This window comes from Mustela lutreola, chromosome X (assembly GCF_030435805.1).
Source record: "Mustela lutreola isolate mMusLut2 chromosome X, mMusLut2.pri, whole genome shotgun sequence".
Taxonomy (NCBI): domain Eukaryota; kingdom Metazoa; phylum Chordata; class Mammalia; order Carnivora; family Mustelidae; genus Mustela; species Mustela lutreola.
In genome coordinates, this window is record NC_081308.1 from 14,102,168 (window position 1) to 14,117,454 (window position 15,287).

Sequence of the window (15,287 nt, forward strand, 5' to 3'; positions counted from 1 at the left end):
AGAGCTTCAGAAAAATGACAAAGACCAGGCATCTGGGTGGCTCAGTAGATTAAGCATCTGCCTTCAGCTCAGGTTATGTTCCCAGGGTCCTGGGATGGAGCCCCATGTCAGGCTCATGCTCTCGCTCTCTCTCGTTCTCTCTGTCTTTGTCTTCTCTATCAAATAAATAAATAAAATCTTTATATATGACAAAGGAGCTATGTATGTGTATGTCCATAATGAGATGCCATGCACAACAATCCTAATAGATATCCCATCTACAATACCCAGTCCTGGGAAGATTTTCAAAGAGAAAGAATGTACCACCTATTATCAAACCTATGGTAGGTTTTATTGTTTGGAAGGTTAGAAGTGTCTTCAGTAGCCTGGCAAAAAATTGGGCTGAACACAAAATGGTACTTTCCTTTAACTCCATCCTAGTATAATTCCACCAAGGCATTCAAATTATGAAATGTCAAAGGTTCATTTATAATCTCTACTTTCACCCCACATGAGAAAATAGATTATCCCATTAAATATACTTATATTTGATAATATACTGTGACCAACTAAGGAGTCCCACCAAAAAGAATACCTTTTTTCCACTTTTTTTTCCACTCCTAAAATTAACACTCAAAGGTAGGTAAGCCAAGGATTAAGGATTCCCTTCCTGTATATTCTGTATACATTGATTTACACTTTTCAAGACATTTTCACACATTTTCTTTGACCTTTACAACAACTCTAGGAGAAGGAAGAATAGATATTGTTTGAATCATTTTACCATTGAGGAAACCAAAATCTAGAGTAAGGCCAATTATTTGGACCAAACTATGCCCCTTTTCCTTTTTGGCATACATCAAGACTACAATTTCAATCCTTTGCAGTTAGGTGTGAATGTGTGATGGGCCCTGTCCAATAGAAAGTAGGTAGAAGTGATTTGTACCACTTCAAGGCCTGACCCATAAAATCCTCAAAAATATAAGCTCCCCATTCTTTTTTTTTTTTTTAACACCAGCAGTTTAGCAAATATTTATTGGGTGTTAACAAGACCAGGTGTCAGAAGCTAGAGTACAGATGTCAGGGAATAAGCAGAGAGAGAACAGCATTCCAAGGTGATGGTAGAACAACTCCTATGAAGAGCTGGGAGAAAACTGGGTGCAAGAGAACAGATTGCCCAAAACAGGCCCCAGCAGGAGCCCACTGAAGAAGAACCAAAGGTTTAGAACACTGGTCTTGACTGTCCCCTACTGAACTGGGCAGTGGTCCCAGTGAGAATGATGGGTTAGCACAGTCAGAGAGAGCACACACCCCCATTTTTTCCCTCAATGACTAGCTGAATGAAGACTACTCAAAAAACTTAGAGAATAGCGAGGCGATAATCTGGAAGAAGTTTGAGTCACCACTTGGAGGAAAGTGTCCAGGAAAACCAGTCAACTAGGAATATGTATTGATATTGTATGAGTGAGAAAGAAGCTTGTGTTGTTTTAAGTGATCACAATTTGGGGGTTGTTTGTTGCAGCAGTTACCTTACATTAATACAGAGAAGTTAAGTTATTTGCCCAGTGTTATACAATTAGTTTTTTAAAAAAATAAATAAAGTCACCGAACACCTGGGCGGCTCAGTTGGTTAAGCATCTGCCTTTGGCTCAGGGTCCAAGGGTCCTGGGATGGAGCCCCACATTGGGCTCCCTGCTCAGCTGGGAGTCTGCTTCTCCTTCTGCATCTGCCTCCACCTGCTGCTCCCCTTGCTAGTGCTTTCTATCTTTTTCTCTCGCTCTCTGCCAAATAAATAAATAAAATCTTTTTAAAAAAATAAAGTCAGGACTAGAACTTTGTTCTTCTAGTGCATAGTTTAATATTCATTTGTTTACCAGCACCAACCTTAACAGGCACCCTGCTGTACCCAGTTGCTACCTAAGTAACTGAAAGACTGAAAAGTACGACAAATGAGCCACATATAGTCAACTCTCTGAAGGTGACTTCTTTCTGTTTCTTCCATGTGTTCTTCTAGTAGTTATCTGAAAATTATCTCTCTTGAGTTCCTTTCCTTCCTGGTAGTACAACCAAAAGCTAATAAAACATATATTGTCTCCTACTGAGATAAACTCAAACAGACTTCCTTTAAAAGGACACTGATGAATGAAGCTGCCAGTACATGCAGATAAAAAAACAGTGACTAAAGTCCCACTAGGCATGGGTCACAGATAGATTGTGTCAAGGAGCTGGAGTCCAGAGGACAAGTGTCAAGGCAAGAAGAGGTAGTGAATCCTTTAAGGGGAGAGACATTAGTGAGATGAAGATTCCATCAGGTTGGAGAGAGGTGCAGGCAGTGTTTCAGCACCTTGGAGAGCTCCTATGACAGCTCTCAGTATTTAGCCTGAAACCCAAGCATATAGTTTGCCTGTTCTTCTGAACTCTCTAACTGATAACAAGGCTCATGTCCTTTCTGTGAAAAGCTTCATCTGTATAGAATAAGGGATTCATTCTCATTCCTTCTGAGTTCAAGGCCTGTGTCCAGTAGGTAAGTTGGAGCTGCCTCATCTAACCTTACTGAAAACCACATGAGATGTTCACACCGTGGAAAATCTAGAAAAGTACATTCTCAAGAGACTTTACCCTCTTTATGTTTTAGAAACTCTCTTCTGGGTTAGAGGCTGGTTCTTAGGTGGGCCTGGGCTCCAAACACTTCACCAAAGCAAAACCATATTACTATATGAACTACATCATAGCCCTATAATCTTAACAGGATGCTCATTAAAATTATGGGTCCCTTTCTTTCTGAAGGTGTGTTCTCAAGATTCTTTATAGTCTATGAAAAAGAATTCTATAGAAAAATTAATTTTAATAAAACTTGGATTAAAATACTTAATACTTAAGGTGTTGTCATATATGTTTTCTCTCTACAAAATACAATGTGATGAGCATCTTCAGGCATATAATTTTTTCTTCCTCTCTTGGGATTATTTTTCCCTTTAAAGATATGTTCCCCGGGACGCCTGGGTGGCTCAGTTGGTTAAGCAGCTGCCTTCGGCTCAGGTCATGATCCCAGCGTCCTGGGATCGAGTCCCACATCAGGCTCCTTGCTCGGCAGGGAGCCTGCTTCTCCCTCTGCCTCTGCCTGCCATTCTGTCTGCCTGTGCTCGCTCTCTCCCCTCTCTCTCTCTGATAAATAAATAAAATCTAAAAAAAAATAAAATAAAAAATAAAGATATGTTCCCCAAAGTGGAATTCCTAAGTTAAAGGATTTGAACAATGCTCTCAATTGACAGGTATGGCCAAATCCAAATGGGATTGTGTAATTTTACTTTCATTGGAAGTATATAAAAGTATCAGTTTTGGGAGGACTAGGTGGCACAACCGGTCAAACATTCAACTCTTGGTTTTGGTCTAGGTTATGATATCAGGATTGTGAGATCATGCCCTGTGTCAAGCTTCACACTTTACCCAGAGCTTGCCTGAGATTATCTCTCCCTCTCTCTACCCCTCCTGCTCATGTTCATTCTCTCTCTCTCATGATTTCTCTAAAATAAATAAATCTAGGGGCACCTGGGTGGCTCAGTGGGTTAAAGCCTCTGCCTTCAGCTCAGGTCATGATCCCAGGGTCCTGGGATCAAGCCCCACATCAGGCTCTCTGCTCAGCAGGGAGCCTACTTTCTCCTCTCTCTCTCTCTCTCTCTGCCTGCCTCTCTGCCTACTTGTGATTTCTGTCTGTCAAATAAATAAATAAATAAAATCTTTTAAAAATAATAAATAAATATATATATATATATATATATACATACATACATACATATATATATATATATATGTATCACTTTCACTAGTATCTGATTAGTAATTTGATTTGTAGTCTTTGGTGTCTATACCTAGAACTCCTTTGATAAAGTGCCTAGAACTGTGCCTGGCCCACTGTAGATGCTCAGTAAGTATTTAAGATTGAAGTGAAAGGCTTAACACTTTCCCATTTATATCTGTTTACTGAATATAGTTCCTCATTTGGAATTGTCTTGTCCTTTTTTTTATTATTGTGATATTAATATTTTCCTTTTAATTTGTCTAAGATATTAAGCCTGTTTTCCATTTGTTAAAAAATATTTCCTCTATGCTTTTAAAATTTCTTATATATAAAGTTTTAAGTTTTTTATGTAGTCAGATTTTTCAGTCATAATTGTAAGGTCTATCACTTAAAGGCTTATAAACTTTAGAGAGAACTCCAGAGACCTCATAAAATTCAGTGTTTTTCTTTATGAATTAAGTTTCTATATATATTTTATTCATCTGGCATTATGGGGTGAGGTGTGGGTCTAAATTGATTTTTCTCTAAATTAGTAACAGATACACCAATACAGTTTATAGCTAGAGCTTCTTTTTCCACAGTGTCTTTTGACTTTTACCAGTGGCACTCAGTAGGACATCTGGGTTGGGGAAAAAAAGCAAGGAGATGAGTTTCAAATACCATGAGAAAATATAATATGAGGTAAAAGAGAATTATCTAACACTTTGCTGTGTGGGTTACATGACCCCACTCTCAAAGGTTTTACAATCTTGTTTGTCAAAGGTCAGATTTTTGTTTACTTCATTTATGCGTTTGAATGTAACAATCTAGCTGCCTTCAAGTGTTTCAAAGTAGGCATTGAAATTTCACTTTTACTACAACCTAGATGCACGGTATAAATATAGTTTCTCTATTTCCTAAAAACCTGATATATTATTCTGATCCCTGGGGGCTTCTCAATGGAGCCTGGTCAATGGAAATGAAACTGGTATTGGAGAAAAGGTGTCCTTGTATTCTCTGGTGCTGTGTTCCCTGCTAGCCTTGAGGTCAGAGTCCAAAGCTGATGACCTTGTTGTCTATTTCTGTTTTTGTTTTTGTTTTTGTTTTGGCTCAGTCACTATTCTAGGAACATATTGGCCCTCTCCCTCTAGCTGCTTTAATCTCATCTCTAGAAATCCTTCTCACTCCCCATCACAACTTCCTTCTCACCCTGGGAAACAGGATTCACTCTTTATTCTCTGTGGTGGCCAGCCTCTTGCAGGCTTCCAACACAGGGTCCATACCACATGGAAACTAAGGTTGACTCAGGTTAACCTAACTAAGGTTGACTAAGGTTAACCAAGTCCTCACTGCAGAGGACACTATTGGTGCTCCACAGTGATCCCCTTTGCCAACCAATTCAACAATCCTTCCAGAGGCTGTGTGTTGGTTGCTAACTACTTGCAAATGTCCCTTTCTTTAAAGAATGTCACCCAACTGTGTGGGGGCCATTTTACCCAGGAAGATAGGCTTACCCCCTCCTTTGGGGTACAGCTCACAGCCAAGGACTAAATGCTACGGGGGGGGGATGGAATTCTGTCCCCCTTGACTCAAGGGGAACCAACTCTATGGTACAATTCATACTAAAGAACTCCCTATGAGATCAGGCTAGAGCTAAGAACACATCCTTGCTTAGTACCTTCCCCTGCCCTGTCCCACTTCCCACTTCCCTCACTCCCTCTCTCCTGAGAGCACTCCTCCAATAAACAGCATGTACCAGAATCTTTGTCTCAAGCTCTGCTTCTATTGAACATGACCTAAGACACTCACATTGTCTAATAATTCCTCTCTTGACTAGGCTAAGTCATCCCATGTTGGCACACTGGTCTCTGTCCAGAGGACTCTTCTGAGACTTTCAAACCATGAATGAGACAAAAGTTCCCTGGCCTCAGTTTTCCCCCAATTTTTCTCTCAACACAACCCCAGCCTTTTCCTCAGGCCATGCCTATATGAGAGTTCTTATACATCAAAATACTAGTTTTCTCAGTTTTCTGAATTGAAAATACCTTACCTCACTCTGTGGTTTATCTTTTCACTCTTTGTTTGTTTGTTTTGTTTTGTTTTTTTATGAACAGAAGTCCCTTTTCCTTATAGTTAGGATATGTTTTGTACCTTGTTTATGAAATTCTTCCCTACTCACAAGCTCATGAAGATATTTCCCTATATTACCTTCTACAAGCTTTTTATTTCTCATGTTCAGGTTTTTAATACATGTGTAGGAATATATTAGGGAGTACAGTGTGAGATGGGGTTTAATTTAACTTAATTATCACTCATCTCAGTACTATTTATTCTAAGGACTGACATTTCTCCTCTGTTCTACAGTACAAAATATGTCAAATACTGACCTTCTGCATGGCTATATTTCTGGGTTCTTCATTCTATTCCACTGGTCTATTTTTTTTTAAAGATTTTATTTATTTGACAGAGAGAGAGATCACAAGTAGGCAGAGAGGCAGGCAGAGAGAGAGAAGGTAGGAAGCAGGCTCCCCACAGAGCAAAGAGCCCAACGCGGGGCTCGATCCCAGGACCCTGAGATCATGACCTGAGTCGAAGGCAGAGGCTTTAACTCACTAGCCACCCAGGCACCCCCTATTTTTTTTTCTATCCCTGAAGAAAATATATACTGTCTTGATTTCTAAGGCTTTGTAATACTCTTGTTATCTAGTGGATAAAGTCTTCCTCTTTATTCTTCTATTTCAATAGGGTAATGGCTATCCTTAGCTTCTTGTATTTGTATATGAATTTTAAAATCAGTTTGTTAAGTTCCACCAAAACACATGGGGCATCCTTGTCTTGTTCCTGATCTCCAAGAAAAAGTTTTCAACATTTTACCATTTAGTATGTTTGCAGTAGGTTTTTTAGAGATTAAGAATATTCTCTTCTGAGCACCTGGGTGGCTCAATGGGTTAAGCCTCTGCCTTTGGCTCAGGTCATGATCCCAGAGTCCTGGGATCAAGGCCCACATCGGGCTCTCTGCTCAGCAGGAGCCTCCTTCCCCCTCTCTCTCTGCCTGCTTCTCTGCCTACTTGTGATACACCTAGATAACACCACATCAGCCTTAATAACCCAGAAAAAAAACCCGAAGACTGGCAGAACATACTCTCCACGGCTAAATATAGAGTAGAGGCCATATTAAAAGGGTAGGAAGGGCAAAAACATGGTCAGGAACCAAGCTGACCTGTAGGACTGTCCACGGGAGGGAGGGGTGTTGTGGGCATAGAGGAAAGAAGAGCAGACCCCACCCCAGGCAGCCCAGGAATGGGGAACAAGCACCGGGAAGACAAATCCCCATAACATTTGGCTTTGAAAACTAGAGAGGCTTACCTTGATGAGTTCTTACAATCAGTGGGACTTAACAAGTAGAACTTTAAAAATCAGTGGGCTTGACTCTGGAAGCGCCAAAGGGTGACAGGAAACAGTCCCCACCCTTAAAGAGACAACACAACAAACAGCCCCAGAGAGATACAGCATAGAAGCAGCAGTTTGAAAAATGCCTGTGGTATACAGGATGGAGATTTGTTTACTAATCTCAGGATGTGGTGGAGGGGCAGGAAAACTTAAGAAACTGCTCAAGGAGCAAAAGAGCTTGTAGGCACCATTTCACTCCCCATCCCCTAGCCTAGATACACAGACATCTGTGGGAACCAGCAGAGTGTGAACACTCTCCCTCGAGCTTGCTAATAGTGCACTCACCCCTGAACTCTTCTGCAGACTCACCCCCTCCAACCAGCCATGGCAGGAGTTTTCCAAAGCAGCAACGAGTCCCCTCCCACAGCAAACCAGCCCAGACCTTGCTAATATCACACACCCTATGTCTACGTACTTCTGCGTACTTCTGCAGACCCTCCCACTCCAGCAGCACCTCCACAGGAGTCCATCCAAAGTGGTGCCACAAGTAGCAGTATGAAAGCAGCCCTAACAGTGATTAGCACCACCCCAAAGTGACTCCTGCCCTGAACAGAGAGGAAAAGAAAGACACACACACACACACACACACACACACACACCAGTCTAACTGAGGCCCCAGCAGTCAGCTAGGGGCAGACATCTGGTCTGCCTGCAGGCCCCACCTACCAATGGAAGCTTTTCAGGGGATAACACAGGGAGAGTGCCCTGCAGTTCACTGCTACTGCAGCTCGGGCAAACACCTGGTCTGACCGAACTCAAGCCCAAGGTAGCCCCAATCTGGCACACTAACACCACCATGACCAAACCCTGCCCATAACAGGCAAAGAAAGCCATTGCAGACTGAACTGCAGGCAAATGCAGCTCAGCCACAACAGTAGGGTACATGCAACACACACAGGAGACACCCCTGAAGAACGAGGTTCTGGCACATTGCACTGCAGGGAGCTCAGGACCTCTTCTTCATAAGCAGGAGAAGAAGCTGACTTTCTTAACACAGAGAAACAGACACAGAGAATTAGACAAAATGAGGAGACAGAGGAATGTGTCCCAAATGAGAGAATAGGACAAAATCACAGTGAGAGAGCTAAACAAAACAGAGATAAGTAAGCCTGACAGAAAATTTAAAGTAATTCTCATAATTGTCACTGGACTTGAGGAAAGAATGGAGGATCTCAGTGAGACCCTCAACAAAGACATATAAAACATAAAAAAGAACCAATCAGAGATGAAGAACTCAATAGCTGAAATTAAAAACACACTAAAGGGAATAAATAATAGAATGAAAGAGCACAAGAATGGATTGGTGACCTGAAGGACAGAGTATTAGAAAGCAGCTAGGCTGAACAGGAGAGAGAAAAAAGAATAATAAAAAATGAAAATGGATTACAGAAACTCAGTGACACCATCAAGGTCATTATATTATAAGGATCCCAGAAGGAGGGGGGGGGGGCAGAAAATGTATTGAGGAAAAAAATTGCTGAAAATTTCTCAAATGTGGAGAAGGAAATAGAAATCCAGATCCAAGAGATCCCAACAAAATCAACCAAAGGTGGTCCACACCAAGACACACAGTAATTAAAATGGCAAAAAGTAGAGACAGAGAATTTAAAGGCACCAAAAAAAAAAAAAAGAAAGAAAGAAAGAAAGAAAACAGTTATGTACAAGGGAAAACCCATAAGCTATCAGCTGATTTTTCAACAGAAACTTTGCAGGCCAGAACAGAGTGGCATGCTATTTCCAAAATGCTGAAAGGAACATTTGCAGCCAAGAATACTCTATCCAGCAATGGCATCATTCAGAACAGAAGGAGAAATAAAGAATTTCCTAGACAAACAAAAGTTAAAGGAGTTCATGACCACTAAACCAGCCCTAGAAGAAATGTTAAAGGGGACTCCTTGAGTAGAAAGGAAAGTCCATAAGCAGAAGTATGAAAAGTAGAAGGCACAAAGGCAGTAAAATTAAGTATATGCATAAAAATCAATCAAAGGATTCACAAAATAGCAAGATGTAAAGTATAACACAATATACCTAAAATGTAGGGGAGAGAGGAGTAAAAATTTAGTGCTTTTGGAATGGGTTCAAACTTAAGCAACCATCAACTTAATATAGAATGCTATATGCAGGGGTGCCTGGGTGGCTCAGTAGGTTGAAGCCTCTGCCTTCGGCTCAGGTCATGGTCTCAGGATCCTGGGATCAAGCCCCGCATCAGGCTCTCTGCTCAGTGGGGAACCTGCTTCCTCCTCTCTCTCTCTCTGCCTTCCTCTCTGCCTACTTGTAATCTCTGTCTATCAAATAAATAAATAAAATCTTTTTAAAAAAAAGAATGCTATATGCAGAAAATGTTATACATAAACCTAATGGTCACTCTATATAAGTCAATAACTTGAAATAGATAAGTAAAATATAAAGAAAAAGGAATGCAAACCTGTCACTAAAGAAAGACAGCAAGCTGAAAGAGAGCAAGAAAGGAAACCCTAACTACAAAACAATCATAAAACAAGTAACAAAATGGCAATAAGCACATATTTATCGATAGTTACTCTGAGTATAAATTGACTAAATGAATCAATCAAAAGACAAAGGGTGACAGGATGCATAAGAAAGCAAGACCCTTCTATATGCTGCAAACAAGTATTCGTTTCACACTTAAAGACACATACAGATTGAAAGTGAAGGGATGGAAAAAGCATTTATCCTGTAAATGGAAGTTGAAAGAAAGCCAGGGTAACAATACTAATATTGGACAAAACAGACTTCAAAACAAAGACTGTAACAAGAGACAAAGAAGGATACTATATGATCATAAAGTGCACAGTTTGACAAGAAGATACAACAATTGTAAATATTTAGGCACCAACATGGGAGCATCCAAATACATAATACAACTAAAAACAAACATAAAAGGAGTAATCAATAGTGATACAAAAAATGGTTTGAGACACCTCACTTACATCAATGGATAGATAATCCAAACAGAAAACAAACAAAGAGTCTTTGAATGATACATTGGACTAGATGGCTCTAACGGATATATTCAGAAAATTCCACCCAAAAACAGAACACACACTCATTTCAAGTACATATGGAATATTCCCTAGAACTGATCATGTATTGGGCCACAAAACAAGTCTTAGCAAATTCAAAAAGACTGAAGTCATATCATGCATCTTTTCCAACCACAATGCTATGAAACTAGAAATTACAAGAAAAAAAATCTTGAAAGAACACAGATATGTGGAGGTTAAATAACATGCTATTAAACAGTGATTGGGTCAACCAAGAAGTCAAAGAGGAAGTTAAAAAATACACAGAGAGAAATGAAAATGAAATACAACAGTCCAAAATCTGGGATGCAGAAAAGGCTGTTCTAAGAGGGAAGTTCACAGCAATACAAGCCTACCTCATGAAGCAAGAAAATTCTCAAATAAAGAACCCAACTTTATACCTATAGGAGATAGAAAAATAACAACAAACAAAACCCAAAACCAGTAGAAAGAAAGAAATAATAAAGATTAGAGCAGAAATAAATGTATTAGAAACTAAAAAACAATAGAACAATGAAACTAGGAGCTGCTTCCTTGAAAAGATAAACAAAAGTCATAAACTTCTATCCAGAATCATCAAGAGAGAGAGAAAGAGAAAAGACTCAAATAAGCAAATTCAGAAATGAAAGAGAAATAACAACTGACATCACAGAAATACAAACAATTATAGAAGAATATTATGAAAAATTATATGCCTACAAATTGGACAACCTAGAAGAAACAGATAAATGCCTAGAAACCCATAACCTACTAAAACTGAATCATGAAGAAATAGAAAATTGAACAGACTTATTACCAGCAATGAATTGAATCAGTATTCAAAAAACTCCCAACAGACAAAAGTCTAGGACCAGATGGCTTCAAAGATGAATTCCACCAAACATTAAAGAAGAGTTAATATGTATTCTTCTCACACTATTCCAAAAAATAGAAGAAGAAGGAAAATCCAAATTCATTCTATGAGGCTAGCATTACCCTGATACCAAAACCAGATAGAAAACACTACAAAAAGTGGGGGGAGAACTATGGGCCAATATCTCTGATGGACATAAATGCCAAAATTCTGAACAAAACATTAGCAGACCAAATCCAACAATACACTAAAAGAATCATACACCATGATCAAGTGAGATTTATTCCTGGGATGCAAGGGTTGCAAATCAATCAACATGATACATCACATCAATAAGAGAAAGGAAAAGAAACATATGATCATTTCAATAGATGCAGAAAAAGCATTTGATAAAATACAACACCCATTCATGATAAAAACTCTCAACAAAGTAGACTTATATGGAACATATCTTAACATAATATAGGCCACATATAAAGAATCCACAGTTAACATCATCCTCAAAGGTGAAAAACTGAGAACGTTCCCCCTAAGGCCAGGAACAAGACAAGGATGTCCATTCTCACCACCTTTACCCAACACAATCCTGGAAGTCCTAGCTATAGCAATCAGACAACAAAAAGTAATAAAAGGCATCCAGATTGGTAGGAAAGCAGTAAAACCTTCACTATTTTCAGAGGACATGATAGCATATACAGAAAATCTGGGGTGCCTGGGTGGCTCAGTCAGTTAAGCATCTGACTCTTGATTTCAGCTCAGGTCATGATCTCGGGATTGTGAGAGCAGGCCCCACATCAGACCCCACACTGGGTATGGAGACTGCTTGAAATTCTTTCTCTTCCCCTCCCATGGCCCCTCCCCCTCTATAAAAAAAACAAAACCAAACCTGTAAGACTTTGCCAAAAAATTCATAGAACTGGCAAGTGAACTCAATAATCAACATACAGAAATTCATTGCATTTGTATACACTGATAATAAAGTAGCAGAAAGAGAAATTAAGAAAACAATCCCATTTACAATTGCACCAAAAATAATAAAATACTTAGGAATAAACCGAACCAAGAAAGTGAAAGACCTATACTCCGAAAAGTATAAAATACGGATGAAAGAAATTGAAGAAGACCAAAGAAATTGGAAAACATTCCATGCTCATGGAACAGAAGAAAAAATACTGTTCAAATGTCTATACTACCCAAAGCAATCTACACACTTGTGCAATCCCTATCAAAATATCAACAGCATTTCTTACAGTGCTAGAACAAAGAATACTAAAATTAGTATGGAACCACAAAAGACTCCAAATAGCCAAAGCAACCTTGATAAGGAAAAACAAAACTAGCATCACAATTCTGTACTTCAAGTTATATTATAAAATTCTAGTGATCAAAACATTATGGTACAGCATAAAAATAGACACATAGCTTGATAGAACAGAATAGAAAACCCAGAAATAAGCCCATAATTATATGGTCAAATAATCTTCGGCAAAGGAGGAAAGAACATACAATGGGGGAAAAGTCTCTTCAACAAATGGTGCTGGGAAAACTGGACAAGCCACATGCAAAAGAATGAAACTGGGCCACTTTCTTACAGAAAAATAAATTCAAAATGGATTAAAGACCTAAATGTGATACCTGAAACCATAAAAATCCTAGAAGAGAGCACAGGCAGTAATTTCTCAGACATTGGCCATAGTAACATTTTCCTAGCTGTACCTCCTGAGGCAAGGGCGGGGGGGAGCAAAAATACACTACTGTGACTACACCAAAATAAAAAGCTTCTACACAGAGGAAATAATCAACAAAACTAAAAGGCAACCTATGGGATGGGAGAAGATATTTGCAAACAACATATATGACTAAGGGGTTAGTATCCAAAATATATAAAGAAATTATACAACTCAACACCCAAGAAACCCACAAATAATCCAAATTAAAAATGAACAGAAGACATGAGCAGACATTTCTCCAAAGAAGACATCCAGATGGCCAACAGACACATGAAAAGACGCTCAACATCACTCATCATCAGGGAAATGCACATCAAAACCACAAAAAGATAGCACCTGTCAGTATGGTTAGCATCAAAAACACAAGAAATAAGTGCTGGTGAGAAGGTGGAGGAAAGGGAACACTTCTGCACTGTTGCTGCAAATGCAAACTGGTACAGCCACTGTGGCAGACAGTATGGAGGTTCCTCAAAAAATTAAAAACAGAATTACTATAGGATCCAATAATTCCACTACTATTTACCCAAAAAGTACAAAAACACTAATTTGAAAAGATATATGCACCCCTTTATTGCAGTGTTATTTACAATAGCCAAATTATGGAAGGAAGCCAAGTGCCCATCAATACATGAAAGGATAAGACGACATGGGGGGGGGGGTTGTCTGTGCATTGATGTATGTGTGTGTATAATAGATCACTGAGCTATAAAGAGGAATGACCTCTTGCCACTTGCAAAAATATGGATGAATCTAGAGTATAATGCTCAGTGAAATCAATCAGCCAGAGAAAGACAAATACATAATTTCACTCATATGTGGAATTTAAGAAACAAAACAAACAAAGAAAAAAGAGACAAATGAAAATCACTCCGAAGGGGGGCCTGGGTAGCTCAGTTGTTAAGCGTCTGTCTGCCTTCGGCTCAGGTCATGATCCCAGGATCCTTGGATCAAGCCAGGCATCGGGCTCCCTGCTCTGTAGGGAGCCTGCTTCTCCCTCTCACACTCACCTGGCTTGTACTCACTCACTCTCTCTCAAATAAATAAATAAATAAATATCTTTACCAAAAAAAAAAAAAAAAAAAAAAAAAAAAAAATCACTGTGAAATACAGAGAACAATCTAGTAGTAACAAGAAGGGGGGGGGTGATAGATGAAATAGGTAAAGGGGATTAAGAACACACTCATCATAGGGCACCTGGGTGGTTCGGTCATTGGGCATCTATCCTGGGTTCAAGTCATGATCCCAGGGTCCTGGGATCGAGCCCCGAGTCAGGCTCCCTGGTCAGCGGGAAGCCTGTTTCTCCCTCTCCCACTCTCCCTGCTTATGTTTACTCTCTCCATGTGTCTTTGTCAAATAAATAAAATCTTAAAAAAAAAAAAGAATATACTCATCATGATGAGCACTGAGTAATGGTGAATGTTCAATGTTGAATCGTGAATTGGGTAAGATGGTAGAGGCCATTCCACAGCGGACCTAGACCAAGGAGCATCAAGTAGCTACCCAAGAAGGGCATCATCAAGCTTTTAAAGAACCACGGTTTGGATTTGTTTCTTGCAGAACAGAAGTTACTAGGAAACACTGAAAATGTGGACAAAACAGCTACCAAGGACCATTTAGTTATAGCCTTTAATCATCTTTTTAAAAGTAAGCATTTCAAGGGTACTGAAAGTGTAAGTAAAGTGTCTGAGCAGGTGAAGTGAAGCTTAATGAAGATAAACCCAAAGAAACCAAGTCTGGAGAGACTCTGGAGGAGGGTCCACCAAAATATATAAATTGTGTTCTTAAAAAAGGAGTTAAAACCAACCCTCCCCAAACAGGAAGTGCTGTTCACTGCTGGTATACAGGAACGCTACAGGATGGGACTGGTTTTGATACTATATTCAAATGAGTTCAAAGAAGAAAAATGCCTGCCCTTAAGTTTTAAGCTTATAACAGGCAAAGTTCTCAGAGGATGGAATAAAGCGCTCTTGACTATGAGTAAAGCAGAAAATGCGCAACTAGAGACTGAACCAGAATGGGCTTATGGAAAGAAAGAATGGCCTGATGCCAAAATTCCACCAAATGCAAAACTCCATTTCAAAGTGGAATTAGTAGGTATTAAAAGAGCACTGCTTCAGATATAAAGACATTATGATGCAACAATAAAACATAGCCTTGAAAAGCTTATGGAACTAATGAAACCTGGTTACCACTGTTAGGGAGGAGTCAACTTGAAAATTCGGGAAGCTAAATATTGTTTACTCAGTCCCCAACTTTTAAGATATGTAATCCATTATAATTCCCTAAAGTTTGAAATATTTTACTACATCTGTATAAAATACTGGTTAAGAACTGGCTTCCCTTTTACCTCTTGTCGTAAACTAAAAGGCTCAATAAATATACATCCATTGTCAAAAAAAAGAATTTTGAATCATTATATTGTATACCTAAAACTAATATAGCACTGCATGTTA

General features: G+C 39.2%; 1 pseudogene; it reads left to right on the forward strand.

Annotated features, from left to right (window-relative positions):
• Positions 1-14,957, forward strand: part of LOC131822120 (peptidyl-prolyl cis-trans isomerase FKBP3-like) — a 33,420-nt pseudogene extending 18,463 nt beyond the window's left edge.
• Positions 14,958-15,287: the final 330 nt, after the last annotated feature.